Raw genomic sequence first — 19,128 nt, forward strand, 5'->3', positions numbered from 1 at the left:
TCACACTCAAATTAAAGGTAAAAGCATATATGCCTTAATTCAAACCTACAACATGTAGTAATATCATAGTAGAGTCATCTTGAGCACTACCATTGTGATCACCCTAAATAATAATTGCTTGAGGACAAGCAATCTGGGGAAGGGAAGACTGTCATGTTCCCACATTTATAGTAGAAATAATTAATATAGTTTTTGCCATATAAAATTATATGTTAAAAACATATCAAAATTATATTATATCACATTAACATTAAAATAATATTATATATTATTAATTTACATTTTATATTGAATTATGTTATTATATTAACAATAAATAATATTATATTATCAATTATCATTTTTTATTGAATTATTTTATTATATTAACAATACACATTATATTATAATGGTTCTTTGTATTAAAACTTATATTATTTCTATTAACCAATTAACCCCTATATTTACCAAGGCCCGATAACCATTCTCTAAAGGGTGGTTTGAATAGTTCAAAATTGGATTTTATATGAAGCAATGCTCTTCTTGAAAAGAGCTGTCAGAAATAAAGGGACATCAACTCATCAAAAGAGGGGTGCTGCCTATTAGGAGACCATCGTGGCTCTTCACCACATGGGGAGGTAGGATAAATACCCCCTTGTGCAAATGGGAATAGGGAGAATACAGGAGGGGAACAAGAAAGTCAGATCTGCCAGCAAGGATAGAGAAATGTATAGAAACTGCCAGCAAGGATAATAAAAGAGAAGAGGGCTTGTAATGGAATATAATAGGTGATATTATATATATAAAATTTTATATGGTCTTAGTTAAATTAATGGAATTAATATGATATAAAGTTCAAAAGCAAATAATGTATATTTATTAAAATAACATTAAAATGATTATACATGAGAACACTATTAGACATAAGAAACACACACATATATCTAATAATGAATTTAGAAGGAATAATGCAATCAAATTCAGTTTGTATAAGTTGCTATAATATTGTACCATGCTAATAACATAAAATACAGCAATAAGAATTAATGAATAATTCTGATTTAAAGTAATACTAACAGAAATAACTGTTAACAATCTGATATAAGACACTAAGGAAATATAATATGATGAAGTATAATAACTATGTCAAGTACAAATTGATTATCATAATTAGTTCAACTGAATGACAAATGTGACTTCATTGGAATATCACAAAAGGTTCATTGTAAATGAGGGACTCTCTTAAGTATGCCACTCCATAGTGGATGCCTAACACCTACCACATGGAGCCTAGAGGGGTGAAGCATCTGCTCTTGGGCTTAAGAGAGAAGGCAGTTGTGTTGAGGGGGAACGATGCTAGAACACCTCGCTGGGTACGCCACTCCATGATGGATGACTAACACTTTCCATATGGAACCAAGGGGGATATGGTATGCTTCCCTTGGGCCTAGGAGGGATGGTTTCTAGGACACCCTATCCAACTAATGGACTAAAGGAATTGATTAGTAACTAACTTACAAACTAACTTTATATAATAATCTGATCTCATTTAGGAAATATAATAATATGATTATATCCTGAGTTACCAGGTTCAGACTGCTAGACCCTTGGCACTGGTCTGGTACGGCCCTGGTTCGGGGTTCGGGTCTAGTTCGCCTGTGGTTCAGACAGGGTTTGTGGTTCACAGGCTTGGTTTCAACCAGGTGAACCCAAGACGACCCAGGGTTGAACCCAAGAGGACCCAAGACGAACCCAAGGGTCTGACAGCCCAAAAATGGATTTTTTTTTTGCAAATTTTTTTTTTTTGAATTCCACCACATGAAAAATTAATATGAGCCTATGTCTAAAGCCACACACCTATGCATCTTACAACCAAGAGATAAGCACAAGTCTTTATGAAAGAACAAGTCAAAAATCACAATTCTCATATGGGAGAATGCACCTTGATCAGAATTTTGACTTGTTTGGCCTTGTTCCTAACATCTTAAAAAATCATAAAATTGATGCATGCCATGGAGTTTCATGTGGGTTTGAATGTTTTAATTTGGTGTTGGCAGTGGGGGCACATCCCCTCGACCCCACCCTCTATAGCGATAGGGAGCGTGCCCTGGGCGCAGCCCCGGGACCCTGCGAGGGGCACTGCATATATATATACATATACATATATATATATATATATATATATACACATATATATATATACATATACATATATATATATATACATATACATATATATATATATACATATATATATATATATATATATATAATTTACATGTTTTTGTACTAACAAACCCAAACCCCTTTTCAAAATTTTGCCATACCCGCGTACTGGGTTCTTCGAACCCAAACCGGTGCCTGAAACCGAATCAGTAACTTAGATTATATCCCACAATTATAATTCTAATAGCCATTAATATAGCAAATTTGATATCATTTAATATAGTTCATTTTTCAGTTTAAGTATTATTTCATATATGTTCTCTAATTTTGTTGCAGGAAAATAGTATACAAAGGTACACCTATAAAACCCAATTACCTATTTATAGATTTGGCCAAACTTAGGCTAAATTAAAGTGTAACTAATTAGGGGACATTATAGTGGTATCAGAGCATGATTCTGCCAGCCTATTGGACAAAACAACTACTCAGTTAGGACTAATTATTCCAGTCTCTTCTCAAATAAATAAAAAATTGAATTGGTTAGGGCAACATTGCATTCTTATGAGTGTGCCTTTAACTGCTTCGTGTCTTACGTGTTTCTTATGTGTTTTGAGCATGCCTACTCCATGGGTGTTTTATATGTACACTTTCCTCATGTATACCTTGTGCTTGCACCATGTCTATCATGTGTCTGGCATATGTGTTTTATATCTTATGTGTATTTGTGTTACTTCATGAATGAGATGTTTTCGGATGTCTATTCCATGAATACCTCTCTCTTGTATGCTTCACGATCGATGTGTCTTCAGCATGTCCACTCCACGAGTACCTTTCTCATATATGCTTGTACCTTTTGTGTATTTATGTATTAATTCATGGTTTACATGTATGATTCATGTCTTGCATGTATTCATATGTATGGTTCATGCTTTATATAGCTCCTTCATGCCTTGTGTGCATTACTTCATCCCTTGCATATAGTCATGTATGTTGCTTCTTGGCTTACATCTATCCATTATTTCATGCCTATGTGCACTTCATGTGTTATGGTATTTATGTATACTTGCTTCACGCATTAAGTGAATTCATGTGTATACTTCATATGTAAATTTCATGCTTTACATGTATTTGTGCCTTATGTGTATATTCTATGTTTTGCATGGATGCTTCTTGCCTTATGTAATTCATTTGTATACTTTATACTTTACACCTTATGTGTATTCGTGTGTATGACTCATGCCTTATGTATTCATCTGTATGCTTCATACTTGATGTATTGGATTCATTCGTAAAGTGTTTCTGTATACCTTTCTCATGTATGCTTCCACCTCTATGTGTATTTCCTCGCATGTGTTCATCCATGGATGTGCTTTGTATCTTATGCAATTGTTTCTTATACTTTCAGCATGAATTCTTTTTGTTTTGAATGAAAGCCCCTTATCTTACATGTTTCAACATGATTGAATATGCTTAGTTATTCCATGAGTATGCTTTATGAGTACTTATAAATGGGGTGATTGTTTTAAATCACCCAGGCCCTTCTTTTCGCAAACATGGGTTTCATACTCCTAATAACATGGGAAGGACAACATAGGGATTATTGAAACATGACGATAGTATGAAAATCTATAGGATGGAAGAATGTGTAAGAGTAATATAGGAAGGAAGAATGTGTAAGAGTACAATTTCTCAAACCATGAGGTGATAATATAAGAACTTGATGAGTATAGATATTTTTCCCATAAATCGTCATAAGAGGAGAAAGGAAACATGTTGAGAATGCAGTCAGACAAAGATAATATTAGCCATGTTCAATTTATTCATGATATATTTAATACCAATCTACCACCTAAGTTTACCAATACCTCAATATCCAATCATAACAATCTATATGGTTTCAGACTGTATGACACGAAGGAGCGATACCAGACTTAATTAATTGAGATCTTATTCATTACCCACCTCTATTTGGTAACTATGATGTCAGTGACATTCATGCTGCCCACTGAAATTTTTCATTGACTAAACATGTAATGCCCCGCCAAGAACCCTAAAGGAAAAACATCATAATCTATGCAACTAAGGGTGAAATAATTTTTTTTTTTAAAAGAAAGAACAAGTGATTGAATTAAACCTTAGCACATCTAATAACACAGTGGAAGTCTAAGACCTGAATTTCCTAAGGGTTACCAACGAATATTACTTCGTAAATTAAATTGACACCACGGAAAAACCTACTATTCAGCTTATAGGAAAATTAAATGTTTAAGATAAAATTTCCACCATGAAAGAATTCAAAATACTCCAAAGTAATCATATAATATATACAAAAGAATTAAGTATCTAAAATAGCATACATTACAATGTTTCTTTGCTTACAATATTCAAAAATACATCTTTTCAAAAAAATTACATCATGAGCTAAAATGTTACAAAATGAAAGTTACATAAAGTTTCTTTTCAAGACCTCAAGTTTTCAACTGAATAATGGTTAAGAACAAGAGCTGGTACATGAACCACGAACCAAGAACATTAGCGAAGTCCTTCCTCACCTGAAGTTACATTCCAGTACATCCGATGGGAAGTGACACTACCACCCAACCATGTGATTCTGAAAAGGAACCACCCCACCATGTTGGAGATAGTAGATAACCCTCTAGCAAGCCAAATAAAACAAGAACGAAAGGACTACAAGACTCCACTCACAACCATGTGACCCAACTCACAAAACACTAGTGACTCTAAGGAGAAGTGTCATCACATGTCTTATAGTGGATACCATGGTACAGCCTCCATAGGTCCCGGCCCCCATCCTGGGTTATCTTGGTAACCTCTCCCGAACCTCCGATTCCAACTAAGACTCATGCGGACCTTACCAATCCTCTCACAAAGACAAGGTGGTAAGTTTTCCATTCCAGGCCTTCTTGCTACATTATGAGCCCTATACTAGCACTCACCTATGTGCAAGGCACATTATTTTATTTAACATTTATTCTACCCTTCCCTAATAATTTATTAGGTTTTCACTTTCTTAACCAACTTCCAATGGGTTATCTTGTCACCACTTCGGGCATGGCCCCCACTCGAAAGCCACTCTCTCTCTTAGGACACTATAGGATAGTTCTATCTACAAAATTCTATGACAACATAGGCAGCCATACCCAATTCTGACATACCTTGGATGAAAGATACATAATTACTAACCTAAGGTTGACCATTACGAACAACTCACGGTGGCTCATTTCCTTAAGGTTATACATCTAAATATCTGGCCAAAACATAGTACATAGGACATACTGACAACATGACTCAATGTACTTAGCTATGACCACCATATAAACAAGGCAATCTTACGTAAAAACACCTAACACACAATTAACTTGCAGTACGAATATACGTCGCCAAGACACGAAGAACAATTTGGTCAGTATAACACAAAATTTAACACTTAATAACATGTTTAAGAGTTCAATTACTCTTGTTAACTACTATAGGTAAGCAGCCTCAATAATTTCCACTTATACCATAAACTAAGATCAAAATAGATATATTTATTTCATCAAAGAAGTCTTACAAGAAGACATAATACATTTCTCAATAGAATAATGTCTTTATTTTTATTTTTATTTTTGACACTAGAGTGTTACATCATTCTTCCGGAAAAAATGGAGAAGTGCACTCATCAGACTCTACATGATCTAAAGGAGTATATCCTTTAGATTTTCTTTCACTCAGGGGAAATTATCCCACGGACTCATTATCACTTAAGGGGGTATACCCCTCCGATGAGTCAGAACTTATAACTATCGGCTTTTCTGGCGAGCACTCTAGCTTAAGTTCTTTTCCTTTTTCAACAGTAACTTCTTTAGTTGGACTCTGAGTAGGACCTTTTTCTATCTCTTTACTCTCTTCAGGAGCTAGGTTCTCTTCAGTAGGGTTGTCATCCACAACATGCTTGATAGGTGTCAGAGAATCTTTCTTGACTTTCAAGTAATGAGCATATCCTGCTACGGATTTGCGAGCTGTCTGTTTGACACGTACCATCTTTGTAATGTATCAACAATAAGCCATTACTTCCCAGACTCTCCTAGAGCAACATCTAAAGAATCTTAACAACTAGGCTTGAACGCAAACATAATTCCTTTTATAAAATAATCAAGTGTGCAATATGTACAGAATTTCCACAGCTATAGCTATAATACAAATACACTTAATATTCTATTATTTTTCACGAACTAATCAAAACAATAATTTAATACTTTTACCGAAAACATAATCTAAACCATAAACATTACTTATCACTAAGGCTTATAATAATAATGTTCCAAAACTAAATATATTCCTGACCTTATGCGGTGTTAACTCGTATGCAAGATCTCTATGTCCTTCTATAGAATGATAGCGCGCCTTGCGAACCTTATCTCTGATAGACACCAATACTCTATCCCAAAAGAAAATAGCTCTCTCTTTCCTTCTTACTAAAATATTCCCACTATCTCACTATGATGCCACCTAAAATACTCTCTCTATCTATCTATTCTACTCTACCTTTCTCTTCTATTCCAATTCTTTCCTCTCTAGTTCACCATCCTGCCTTCGATGCAAAATGAAATTCATTCCCTATTTCCGTACTCCCCACCTATATTTATACTAGAATTTACACATGACCTCTCCTACATCTAAGGCTTAGTTATGCAGTTGATGAGGAGTCTTTTAATGAACTACTTTCAGTTACATCTTCACTCTATAGTTATGTGCCCAAAAATTGTGGTAGAATGATACAAAGGATGGAAGGAACAACAAGTTATAAGCAAACTGTCAAACACGTAAGTGTTTGTTATGGGCAAAATAATAGTCTTCGCTGCCAAGTCGCCTTACTCCTATGTCACGTATGCCTCGCATTAAACTTACCACTTGGTGTCCCTTCCTACATAGTCGCCATTATCGCCATGCAGAGTTCGTTGTTTTACAAACTGTATTACTATGCCTCCACCGCATTGACCAACTTGGAGTTCACTTGCATCATGAAGGAGGAGTGGTAGTTTAACATTTTGAACAATGAGAGGGGAGGGGTGTCTTTGTTTTTTGTGTTGGGGTGACCAAAGGAGGAGAGGTAACATATGGCTATGAGGGAGGAGGGTGGTCGGTGGTAATACCGACCCCTCCCTTTATTAAGGGGGGTGGTCGATATTACTATCGACCACCCTTTATATTATATATTGTTTTACAAAATAACCCCCGCCACCACCTTTAAAAATAACATTTGTTTTATTTTTCTTTACTTGTTTTATTTTAATTTCATTATTATATTTTGATAATTAATTAATAACTTCCATTATAATATTTAAACATTAACCTTCTTAGCAATTTACGTTTTAAGAATATATATATATATATATATATACTTTGATTTCAAATACTTATAACTAATGACTTTTTTTTTTCATATAGATATATATTCGAATAATCAAATTATATATATATATTACCCATTCGAAAAGCATATTAAATATAATATATTTATAATTCTAACTATATACATGCATATTCCAGAAACACAATAATCCGATGGGCGATATCAACTAATGATAATACAATCACCTTATCTTAACTCAAATAACTACTTATAAATGACAATTGCCCTCGATGTATAAAATGTCTTTACATATATTCAAATGATCGAATTGCAACTATCAAGCTAACATGCTGATGAAATTCATATCAACTTATACCAAGATATTAACTCATCTTTTGCAAACAACGTTAAGTCACTAGATCACTTGACTCTTTTTCCTCCAAAATCCAAAACTACACTTACTCTTATAGACATAATAAATGAACAATTACCAATGACATACAATAATTAGGAACACTAGACACTCAAACTGAGCAAGCATCATGTGACTTTTATAAAGATCAAACAATAAAATATGAAGACCAAACCAATTGATAGAACGACTAACTAAAGGCACTCACCTGAGTGTAACTAACTAAAAATAGGGTCAACTACTATCTCCTTCACTTCCATCAGAAAATATAAGGCACACTCAGACCTGTGTGGGCAGGTGGAGACGATACCCTATACCTACCCGGTACTTGTACCTGCAACATCCTGCATCACTGACCACACATGCATATATATATATATATATATAGAAAATACAACATACACACCGATGAAGGAGAATCACGACGTTCCCTGTCTCACCGAGATGAGTGAAGGAAAATCATCTCACTGCATCCCATACACTCACAAATACACAACTCACAGTGCATAGATAAAGTAAAGTGTCAATACAAAGCAATGAACCATACAATGCCATAAAACATAAGTACAAAAATACTGCAAATAAATCATACATTGCATAATAAGATAAAACATGGAACAATGTTATATAATTCTAAATAAAAAATGATGATAATGTATCCACTGAGAAAGACCAATCACAAAATATGAGTCCAAACGAGTAGGGGTACTACAAAACATTTTCCAATATTAATACATACTCTTTATGGATGTTAAGATTAAGCCAAGTTATTATTATTAACTTTTCATGTTGTCATCTAGATCAACCATCTTGGACATTCTCTAATTAATACAACCTCTACATTTTGGGAAATTTATCTCTCTAATTGGGGATTCAGACATGTTCATCCAACAAATTATAAATCAATAAATTTAGACATATCTCATATATGTATTCCTCTCATGAACAGTATGTACTGATAGAGTAAAAACATCATTTGTGGTTTCCTTACAATAACTCCTGTAATCAGAAGTGATACTCAAAAATAGTATTTATCATTTCACAAACTGCTTATCACAAATTGTTATGTTCAAAATTTGTACCAAGCGTGACTGAACATAATCATCTTCCATGATATCAAACCCCTTTACAAATGTTCTAGCATTTTATCATCTCTCGAGCAATGGTGTTAAGCTACAACTACCATACAAAACAACAATATTCAGTGAACAAATTTCAAAGGGCCCCATTTTATAAGGCATAGGCAGCTTGATAATCTCACAATTAAGGTCATTTTTCAAATCATCATACTGCCAACCTAACTAGTTTTTGCAAACACAATAGGATGGCCTTTGATCCTTTCCTCTAGAAGAGAGTGGGCTTGTCTTAAGTTAAATCATATATGCCTTAATTCAAACCTACAACATGTAGTAATATCAGAGTAGAGTCATCTTGAGCACTACCATTGTGATCACCCTTATTTGAAATTGCTTGAGGACAAGCAATCTGGGGAAGGGAAGGCTGTCATGTCCCCACATTTATAGTAGAAATAATTAATATAGTTTTTGCCATATAAAATTATATGTTAAAAACATATCAAAATTATATTATATCACATTAACATTAAAATAATATTATATATTATCAATTTACATTTTATATTGAATGATGCTATTATATTAATAATAAATAATATTATATTATCAATTTACATTTTTTATTGAATGATTTTATTATATTAACAATACACATTATATTATAATGGTGCTTTGTATTAAAACATATATTATTTCTATTAACCAGTTAACCCCTACATTTACCAAGGCCCGATAACCATTCTTTAAAGGGTGGTTTGAATAGTTCCAATTCGGGTTTTATATGAAGTGATGCTCTTCTTGAAAAAAGCTGTCAGAATTAGAGGGACATCAACTCTTCAAAAAGTGGGGTGCTACCTATTAGGAGACCATCGTGGATCTTCACCACATGGGGAGGTAGGATAAATACCCCCCTGTGCAAATGGGAATAGGAAGAATACAGGAGGGGAACAAGAAAGTTAGATCTACTAGCAAGGCTAGAGAAATGTACAGAAACTGCCAGCAAGGATAATAAAAGAGAAGAGGGCCTGTAATGGAATATAATAGTTGATATTATATATATAAAATTTTATATGGTCTTAGTTAAATTAATGGAATTAATATGATATAAAGTTCAGAAGAAAATAATGTATAATTATTAAAATAGCATTAAAATGATTATACATGAGAACACTATTAGACATAAGACACACACACATATATCTATTAATGAATTTAGAAGGAATAAGGCAATCAAATTCAGTTTGTATAAGTTGCTATAATATTGTACCATGCTAATAACAAAAAATACAACAATAAGAATTAATGAATAATTTTGATTTAAAGTAATACTAACAGAAATAACTGTTAACAATCTGATATAAGACACAAAGGAAATATAATATGATGAAGTATAATAACTATGTCAAGTACAAATTGATTATCATAATTAGTTCAACTGAATGACAAATGTGACTTCATTGGAATATCACAAAGGTTCATTGTAAATGAGGGACTCTCTTAAGTATGCCACTCCATAGTGGATGCCTAACACCTACCACATGGAGCCTAGAGGGGTGAAGCATCTGCTCTTGGGCTTAAGAAAGAAGGCAGTTGTGTTGAGGGGGAACGATGCTAGAACACCTCACTGGGTATGCCACTCCATGATGGATGACTAACACTTGCCATATGGAACCAAGGGGGATATGGTATTCTTCCCTTGGGCCTAGGAGGGATGGTTTCTAGGACACCCTATCCAACTAATGGACTAAAGGAATTGATTAGTAACTAACTTACAAACTAACTTTATATAATAATCTGATCTCATTTAGGAAATATAATAATATGATTATATCCTGAGTTATCGAGTTCGGCCCCCTAGACCCTTGGTACTAGTTCGGTATGGTCCTAGTTTGGGGTTCGGGTCTGGTTCGCTTGTGGTTCGAATAGGGTTTGTGGTTCACAGGCCTAGTTTGAACCAGGGCAAACCCAAGAGGACCCAGGGTCGAACCCAAGAGGACCCAAGATTAACCCAGGGGTCTGACAGCCCATAAATAGAATTTTTTTTTTTTGAATTCCACCACATACAAAATTAAAATGACCCTATGTCTCAAGCCACACACCTATGCATCTTACAACTAAGAGAGAAGCAAAAGTCTTTATGAAAGAACAAGTTAGAAATCACAATTCCCGTATGGGAGAATGCACCTTGATCAAAATTTTGACTTCTTTGGCCTTGTTCCTAACATCTTAAAAAAGCAAAAAATTGATGCACGCCATGGAGTTCCGTGTGGGTTTGAAGGTTGTAATTTGGTGTTGGTATCAGGGGCACAACCCCTCGACCCCGCCCTCTACAGTGACAGGGAGCACGCCCTGGGCGCTGCCCTAGGACCCTGCGAGGGGCACTGCATATATATATATATATATATATATATATAATTTACATGTTTTTGTACTAATGAACCCAAACCCCTTTTCAAAATTTTTCCGTATCGGCATACCGGATTCTTCGAACTCGAATCGGTGCCTGAACCTGAACCGGTAACTTAGATTATATCCCACAATTATAATTCTAACAGCCATTAATATAGAAAATTTGATATCATTTAATATAGTTCATTTTTTAGTTTAATTATTATTTCATATATGTTCTCTAATTTTGTTGGAGGAAAACAGTATACAAAGGTACACCTATAAAACCCAATTACCTATGTATAGATTTGGCCAAATTTAGGTTAAATTAAATTGTAACTAATTAGGGGACATTATAGTGGTATCAGAGCATGATTCTGCCAACCTGTTGGACAAAACAACTACTCAGTTAGGACTAATTACTCCAGTCTCTTCTCAAATAAATAAAAATTTGAATTGGTTAGGCCAACATTGCATTCTTATGAGTGTGCCTTTAACTGCTTCGTGTCTTACGTGTTTCTTATGTGTTTTGAGCATGCCTACCCCATGGGTGTTTTATATGTACACTTTCCTCATGTATACCTTGTGCTTGCACCGTGTCTATCATGTGTCTAGCATATGTGTTTTATATCTTATGTGTATTTGTGTTACTTCATGAATGAGATGTTTTTCGATATATATTCCATGAATACCCCTCTCTTGTATGCTTCATGATCGATGTGTCTTCAGCATGTCCACTCCATGAGTACCTCTCTCATATATGCTTGTACCTTTTGTGTATTTATGTATTACTTCATGGTTTACATGTATGATTCATGTCTTGCATGTATTCATATGTATGGTTCATACTTTACATAGCTCCTTCATGCCTTGTGTGCATTACTTCAGGCCTTGCATATAGTCATGTATGTTGCTTCTTCGCTTACATGTATCCATTATTTCATGCCTGTGTGCACTTCATGTCTTTTGGTACTTATGTATACTTGCTTCTTGCCTTAAGTGAATTCATGTGTATACTTCATGCGTACACTTCATGCTTTACATGTATTCGTGCCTTATGTGTATATTATATGTTTTGCATGGATGCTTCTTGCCTTATGTAATTCATTTGTATACTTTGTACTTTACACCTTACATGTATTCATGTGTATGACTCATGCCTTATGTATTCATCCATATGCTTCATACTTGATGTATTGGATTCATTCATAAAGTGTTTCTGTATACCTTTCTCATGTATGCTTTCGCCTCTATGTGTATTGCCTCCCGTGTGTTCATCCATGGATGTGCTTTGTATCTTATGCAATTGTTTCTTGTACTTTCAGCATGAATTCTTTTTGTTTTGAACGAATGCCCCTTATCTTACATGTTTCAACATGATTGAATATGCTTAGTTATTCCATGAGTATGCTTTATGAGTACTTATAAATGGGGTGATTGTTTTAAATCACCTAGGCCCTTCTTTTTGCAAACATGGGTTTCATACTCCTAATAACATGGGAAGGACAACATAGGGATTAGTGAAACTTGATGATAGTATGAAAATCTATAGGATGGAAGAATGTGTAAGAGTAATATAGGAAGGAAGAATGTGTAAGAGTACAATTGCTCAAACCATGAGGTGATAATATAAGAACTTGATGAGTATAGAGATTTTGCCCATAAATCGTCATAAGAGGAGAAAGAAAACATGTTGAGAATGCAATCAGACAAAGATAATAATAGGCATGTTCAATTTATTCATGATATATTTAATACCAATCTACCACCTAAGTTTACCAATATGTCAATATCCAATCATAACAATCTATATCGTTATAAACTGTACGACATGAAGGAGTGATACTAGACTTAATCAATTGAGATCTTATTCATTACCCATCTCTATTTGGTAACTATGATGTCAGTGACATTCACGTTGCCCACTGAAATTTCTCATTGACTAAAATTTTTCCAATATTAATACATACTCTTTATGGATGTTAAGATTAAGCCAAGTTATTATTATTAACTTTTCATGTTGTCATCTAGATCAAACATCTTACACATTCTCTAATTAATACAACCTCTACATTTTGGGAAATTTATCCCTCTAATTGGGGATTCGGACTTATTCATCCAACAAATTATAAATCAATAAATTTAGACATATCTCATATATGTATTCCTCTCATGAATAGTATGTAATGATAGAGTAAAATCATCTTTTTTGGTTTCCTTACAATAACTCCTGCAATTAGAAGTGATACTCAAAAACAGTATTTATCATTTCACAAACTGCTTATCACAAATTGTTATGTTCAAAATTTGTACCAAGCGTGATTGAACATAATCATTTGCCACGATATCAAACCCCTTTACAAATGTTATAGCATTTTATCATCTCTCAAGCAATGGTTTTAGGCTACAACTACCATACAAAACAACAATATTCAATGAACAAATTTCTAAGGGCCCCATTCTGTAAGGCATAGTCAGCATGATAATCTTACAATTAAGGTGTTAGGCTATAACTACCATACTAAAGCTCTATAATTTGTTTATGTAAGTTCTAATCTGAGTCTATTTTCTTCTTTGTTTTAGTATGCTAATGTTCTTCAACATTTTACTTGGCAGAGATGAATATTTATGCTGATTTAAATAATAAATCATTTTTACTTTGAAACTTTTCTTCACTTCTCATTGATCTGTGCTTTTTGAGTCATGGATACTTGAGACTTTTGTTTATTACAATACATCTATCATTCTATGCTTTTTTATATAGATCATTGTGGATTTCTCATTTATCTTGTAAAAGCCTCTAAATTATTTTGATTTCTTTTCTCAGGTGCATAAAACTGCTGGTCCTTCGAATCAGATAGAGAGCATGAACATGCAGGTAACCGATAGAGTTCTCAGCTACTCTTTCCAAGAAATTTGTACTCGTTACGTTGTTGAATATGTAGGCGTCTTTCATGATTAAATTTGTATGCTGAATTTTCTTATACTGGCAGTCACATACGTCCACTCCACCTTGTTCTACGAGAAACAGGACAATTTTTGTCAATTGAGAGGATTATGAAATAGATAACATAGACATAGAGGATGCAGATCTGATGGTAGGATTTTCTCCAATCTCCATTGTTTCTTGTTTTTGTGAAGATATAACTTCTCTTTCCCAATACTTTGTTGCATAATATTATAAGTTTCGGTATCAATGGCTGCAGAGACAAACATATCGGCCAGCTACTATTAATGTTGAGAATAATCCTAGCCAGGATGAGCAGTCCAGTCCAATGCAAGAGAAGAGGACAAGAGATACTATATCTTTGCCATGGCGAGAAGGACTTTGGCCTCGAAAGTCAACCATTTGACATTATTCTCAAGATTCTGAGGACCAGGAATGCACAGAGGAGGAAGATGATAGAAATAAAGGGGAGGCTAGCGATGAAGGAGAGGAAGATGAAGTTGATGAAGTTGAGGAAGAGGGTGAGGAGGGTAAAGAACAAGAAGGAAGGAGACGGTATGCTCTCCGAAATCACACTGAGGTGAGGAGATTTTCTCTTGAAAAAGAAGAAAAGCAACGACTGCAGTCTCCACCACGTAAAGTACTGCATAAAGGAATGGGAATAAAAAATGCACGTGATGCGAGACGAGGTGGCTCAAGGGTGGAAAAACATCATTTTGCACAAAGAGTTGATGATTCAGATGATTCTCTTCTTGTGGATGAGATGGATCAGGGTCCTGTTGGTTCATCATCATGGATGCATGTGGGAAATACAAACTTTGGTCAGCAATGGGTTTGTGGCGGACTTGACATGCATAACGCAACTGCATGGGGTTTGAAATTTGCAGGATCTGGATGGGGACACCAAGGTGATACGTTTGGTTATGGAGGTGTAGGTGCACAACCTGCTGAGCCTATTTCAAAAGGTGGAGCTGACATTCAACCCTTGCAGGTTGATGAAATAGTGAGTTTTGATGATATTGGAGGGCTTTCTGACCACATTGATGCATTGAAAGAAATGGTTTTTTTCCCTCTTCTCTATCTTGATTTCTTTGCAAATTATCACATCTCTCCTCCAAGGGGAGTCTTATTGTGTGGTCCTTCAGGAACTAGAAAAACTTTGATTGCAAGGGCTTTAAAATGTGCAGCTTCCAAGGCAAGACATAAAGTAAACTTTTACATGCAAAAGGGAGCTGATGTGCTCAGCAAGTGGGTTGGTGAAGCTGAGAGGCAACTGAAATTACTTTTTGAAGAAGCACAAAGGAACCAACCATCCATAATATTTTTTGATGAAATAGATGGTCTTGCCCTAGTGAGGTCTAGTAAACAAGAACAAATTCACAATTCTATTGTATCTATGCTTCTTGCTCTAATGGATGGTCTAGACTCTAGAGGTCAAGTAGTGCTTATTGGAGTGACAAATAGGATTGATGCTATTGATGGAGCTCTTCACCGGCCTGGTTGGTTTGATCATGAATTTGTATTTTCCTTACCAGATTGTAAAGCATGAGCTGAGATATTAAAGATCCACACAAGAAAGTGGAAGAATCCTTTATCAGAGGAATCAAGAATGGAATTAGCAGCAACTTGTATGGGGTATTGTGGTGCTGATTTAAAAGCTTTGTGCACAGAAGCTGCAATTAATGCTTTCCATGAGAAATATCCTCAAATATACACTAGTGATGATAAGTTTGTCATAGATTTGGATTCTGTGAAAGTAGAGAAGCATGATTTTTTGGAAGCTATGTCTACTATTACTCCTGCTGCCCATAGAGGTGCAACAGTACAGTCAAGGCCATTATCCGCAGTAATAGCTCCATGCTTACAAGGACAACTAAAAATAATCAGTGATTATATTTCTGACATCTTCTACATAGTGGCCAAGGGTGATAAAAAAGATTCCCTGGATGACAGTTCTCGCCATCTTGCCAAGTTACTTGGATTTCCCTATGGTTCTTCCATTCCATTTGTTTACAGACCAAGACTTCTACTATGTGGGAAGGAGGGTGTTGGCTTGGTATGGTTAGAAATTGCTTTCATAGATGTTTACACATCTATAACATGAGTCTATTTTTTAGAACTTTTGAATTGGCTGTCTTCTAATCTAGCTACATTTTTGAAAGATGCTATATTTCTAATTTTCTTGCCAGGATCACATTGGCCCTGCAGTTTTACACGAATTAGAGAGGTTCCCTGTGCATTGTCTTGGGCTTCCATCACTTTTGTTCGACCCAAGTGCACGGACCCCTGAGGAAGCACTAGTACACATTGTGGGAGAAGCAAGGAGGACTACTCCTTCTATCTTGTATCTGCCTCAACTTCAACTTTGGTGGGAGATGGTGTGTATATCATTACATTAGTACACTTATACTTTTAAAGCTCTATGCCTTTGGGATTTCCTGTGATATATTTGAAACTGCTTTATTTTTATTGCTAGAGCTTCCTAAAATGACTATATATCTGGTTTTGTTTATTTCACTGAGCTTCATAGGCCCATGATCAGCTAAGAGTTGTTCTACTATCTATACTGGAAGAATTGCCATCAGACCTTCCTTTATTACTTCTTGCAACCTCCTCTGTACCCTCTTATGAATTGGATGGAGAAGCTGCATCCTTGTTTGGTTGTCGCTATATGTATGTACCAAGGACATCATTGTCTTAGTTTTTGTATTTTTTCTACTTAGTTTGTTCAAGATTATGCTAGGGCATGTGAATCCATTCTATATAGCATTGAGTACTAGGTACCTCGTTAGCTTCTGACTCTGTATAAATTGAATTTGTCATTGAATTGAGTGTACATGAATTCGATGGTATTTGGTACACCTTGAATGCATTGTAAAATTTATTTTGGTTTAGTATAATAGAAGGTAAAATCCTGAATGGATTACATTCTTTTGCTTTATGTGCAGTTACCAAGTAGAAAAACCAAGTTCAGATGATAGGTGTAGATTCATCTCACAACTGGTTGATGTTGTTCTTACTATCCCTGATCAACAAGTAGTAATTACTCCTAAAAAGAATGTTTCTAATCCTGAACTTCCAAAGGTACCAAAAGCAGCAAGAGGACCAAGTGAAACTGAGCTACGTGCCAAGGTAGAAGCAGAGGAGCATGCTATTCGACGACTCCGAATGTGTCTTTAGGATTTCTGTAGTAGGTTTTGTAGTGATGCATCAATCATTATTTGATTCATTTGTTGAGGGTGTGTTTACCAAGTGAAAATTAATTTTGAGTGCTTATATGTATCCACACACAATGTATAGACTTCTGTATGAAAAATGGTTCAGTGTCTTCCATTACCTTGTCATGGATGAAGACACTCCTGACTATTATGCAATAGTTCAAAATCCAATGGATATCACTACTTTACTACAGCGAGTAGATAATCGACGTTACTTGACATGCTCAACATTCCTACAAGATGTGGAACTAATTCCAGCCAATGCAAAAGTAAGCATGATTGGACATGCCTATGATCCTATTAGCTTTATGGGGTTGAACAAAAATTTGTTTTCCATTCATTCTTGATAATAACTATCATTACTTTTGCATAACAGGCATATAATGGTGATGACTACAATAGAGCTCGAATTGTCAGTAGAGCATATGCACTAAGGGATGTGGTATGGTTAAATATGCTAATAATAGAGACATACAGTAATCGAAGTTCAAATGTTTTATGTCAAGTAGTAAGCATTTATTGTTCACTTTGCTAATCCTTGTCTTACGCATAATCAAATTCTTGGCATGCTTTCCCAAATGGATCCTGCACTAGTTGCCTTTTGTGATAAAATTGCTACTCAGGGTGGGCCAACTCATTTGTCAGAGGATTCAACTACAAATTTTCCTTTGAATCCTATTGCTCAACCAGTTCATATTACAAGAGCAAGTGAATGCTTACGCAATGGTCAGCCTGATATGAATGTATCTCAAAGTTACGAGGTCTTGAAGCGCTCAAAGCAGAATAGTGATCCTGATCAAGGTGGAATTATGCTTTGCACCATGCCACTTGTAATCCTTTTTTATTTTTGATATTTAGAATTAGAAGCACAATTGTATTGAAATTCTCATAATGTGTTTTTTCTATAGGTAAAGTTGTGGCTGAGGACTCTGATCCATTTGCTGAGGATAGATCACAACCCATGGAGATTGATACTCCTGGGCAGAAAACTCTAAAACCAAAATGCCTTCATGGTAGTGTGACAAATGAGGCATTTAAAGGTGTGCAAAAATGTGAGGCAAATAATCAAGAAGAAATAATGAATCAACCAGAACGCAAATCCTCTTCCAAAGTGCCAATAAGCAATCACTTGGCAGAACAAATTGAATCAATAGAAGATAATTTTGTGAAATGTACCGAAGGTTATGGAATCTCAAAACTTGAAAGACTTTATGCTCTAATTTGTTGAAGGGTGATATCCTTAGTAGATGCGAACAAACCTACAATTATTAAATTCTTGAAGGACTTCTCATCTGATGAAAGAAATTTTCATAGATAGTTTTGTAACCGAATGTCCTATGAAGTGTTTTTGGGGCTCTAATTTGTCGTGGGGTGATATCATTGAAAGATGTGGACAAAACTATGATTATTAAATTTTTGAAGGACTTCTCATTCGATGAAAGAAATTTTTAAAGACAGTTTTGTAACGGAATGTCCTATGAACTGCTATGTTACCAGAAACGCAATGGGAGAGCTTCGTTTCATGTTTTCCCCATCATGAACGGCGATTTCCAAAATGCTGTCTCATAGTCAGAGAAATTTAAAGG

At 35.0% G+C, this 19,128-nt stretch overlaps 1 pseudogene; it reads left to right on the forward strand.

Moving 5' to 3' along the window:
- Window positions 1-18,860, forward strand: part of LOC131056641 (ATPase family AAA domain-containing protein At1g05910-like) — a 68,685-nt pseudogene extending 49,825 nt beyond the window's left edge.
- The last annotated feature ends 268 nt before the right edge of the window (window positions 18,861-19,128 follow it).

Source organism: Cryptomeria japonica, chromosome 2 (assembly GCF_030272615.1).
Source record: "Cryptomeria japonica chromosome 2, Sugi_1.0, whole genome shotgun sequence".
In the NCBI taxonomy this organism is placed as follows: domain Eukaryota; kingdom Viridiplantae; phylum Streptophyta; class Pinopsida; order Cupressales; family Cupressaceae; genus Cryptomeria; species Cryptomeria japonica.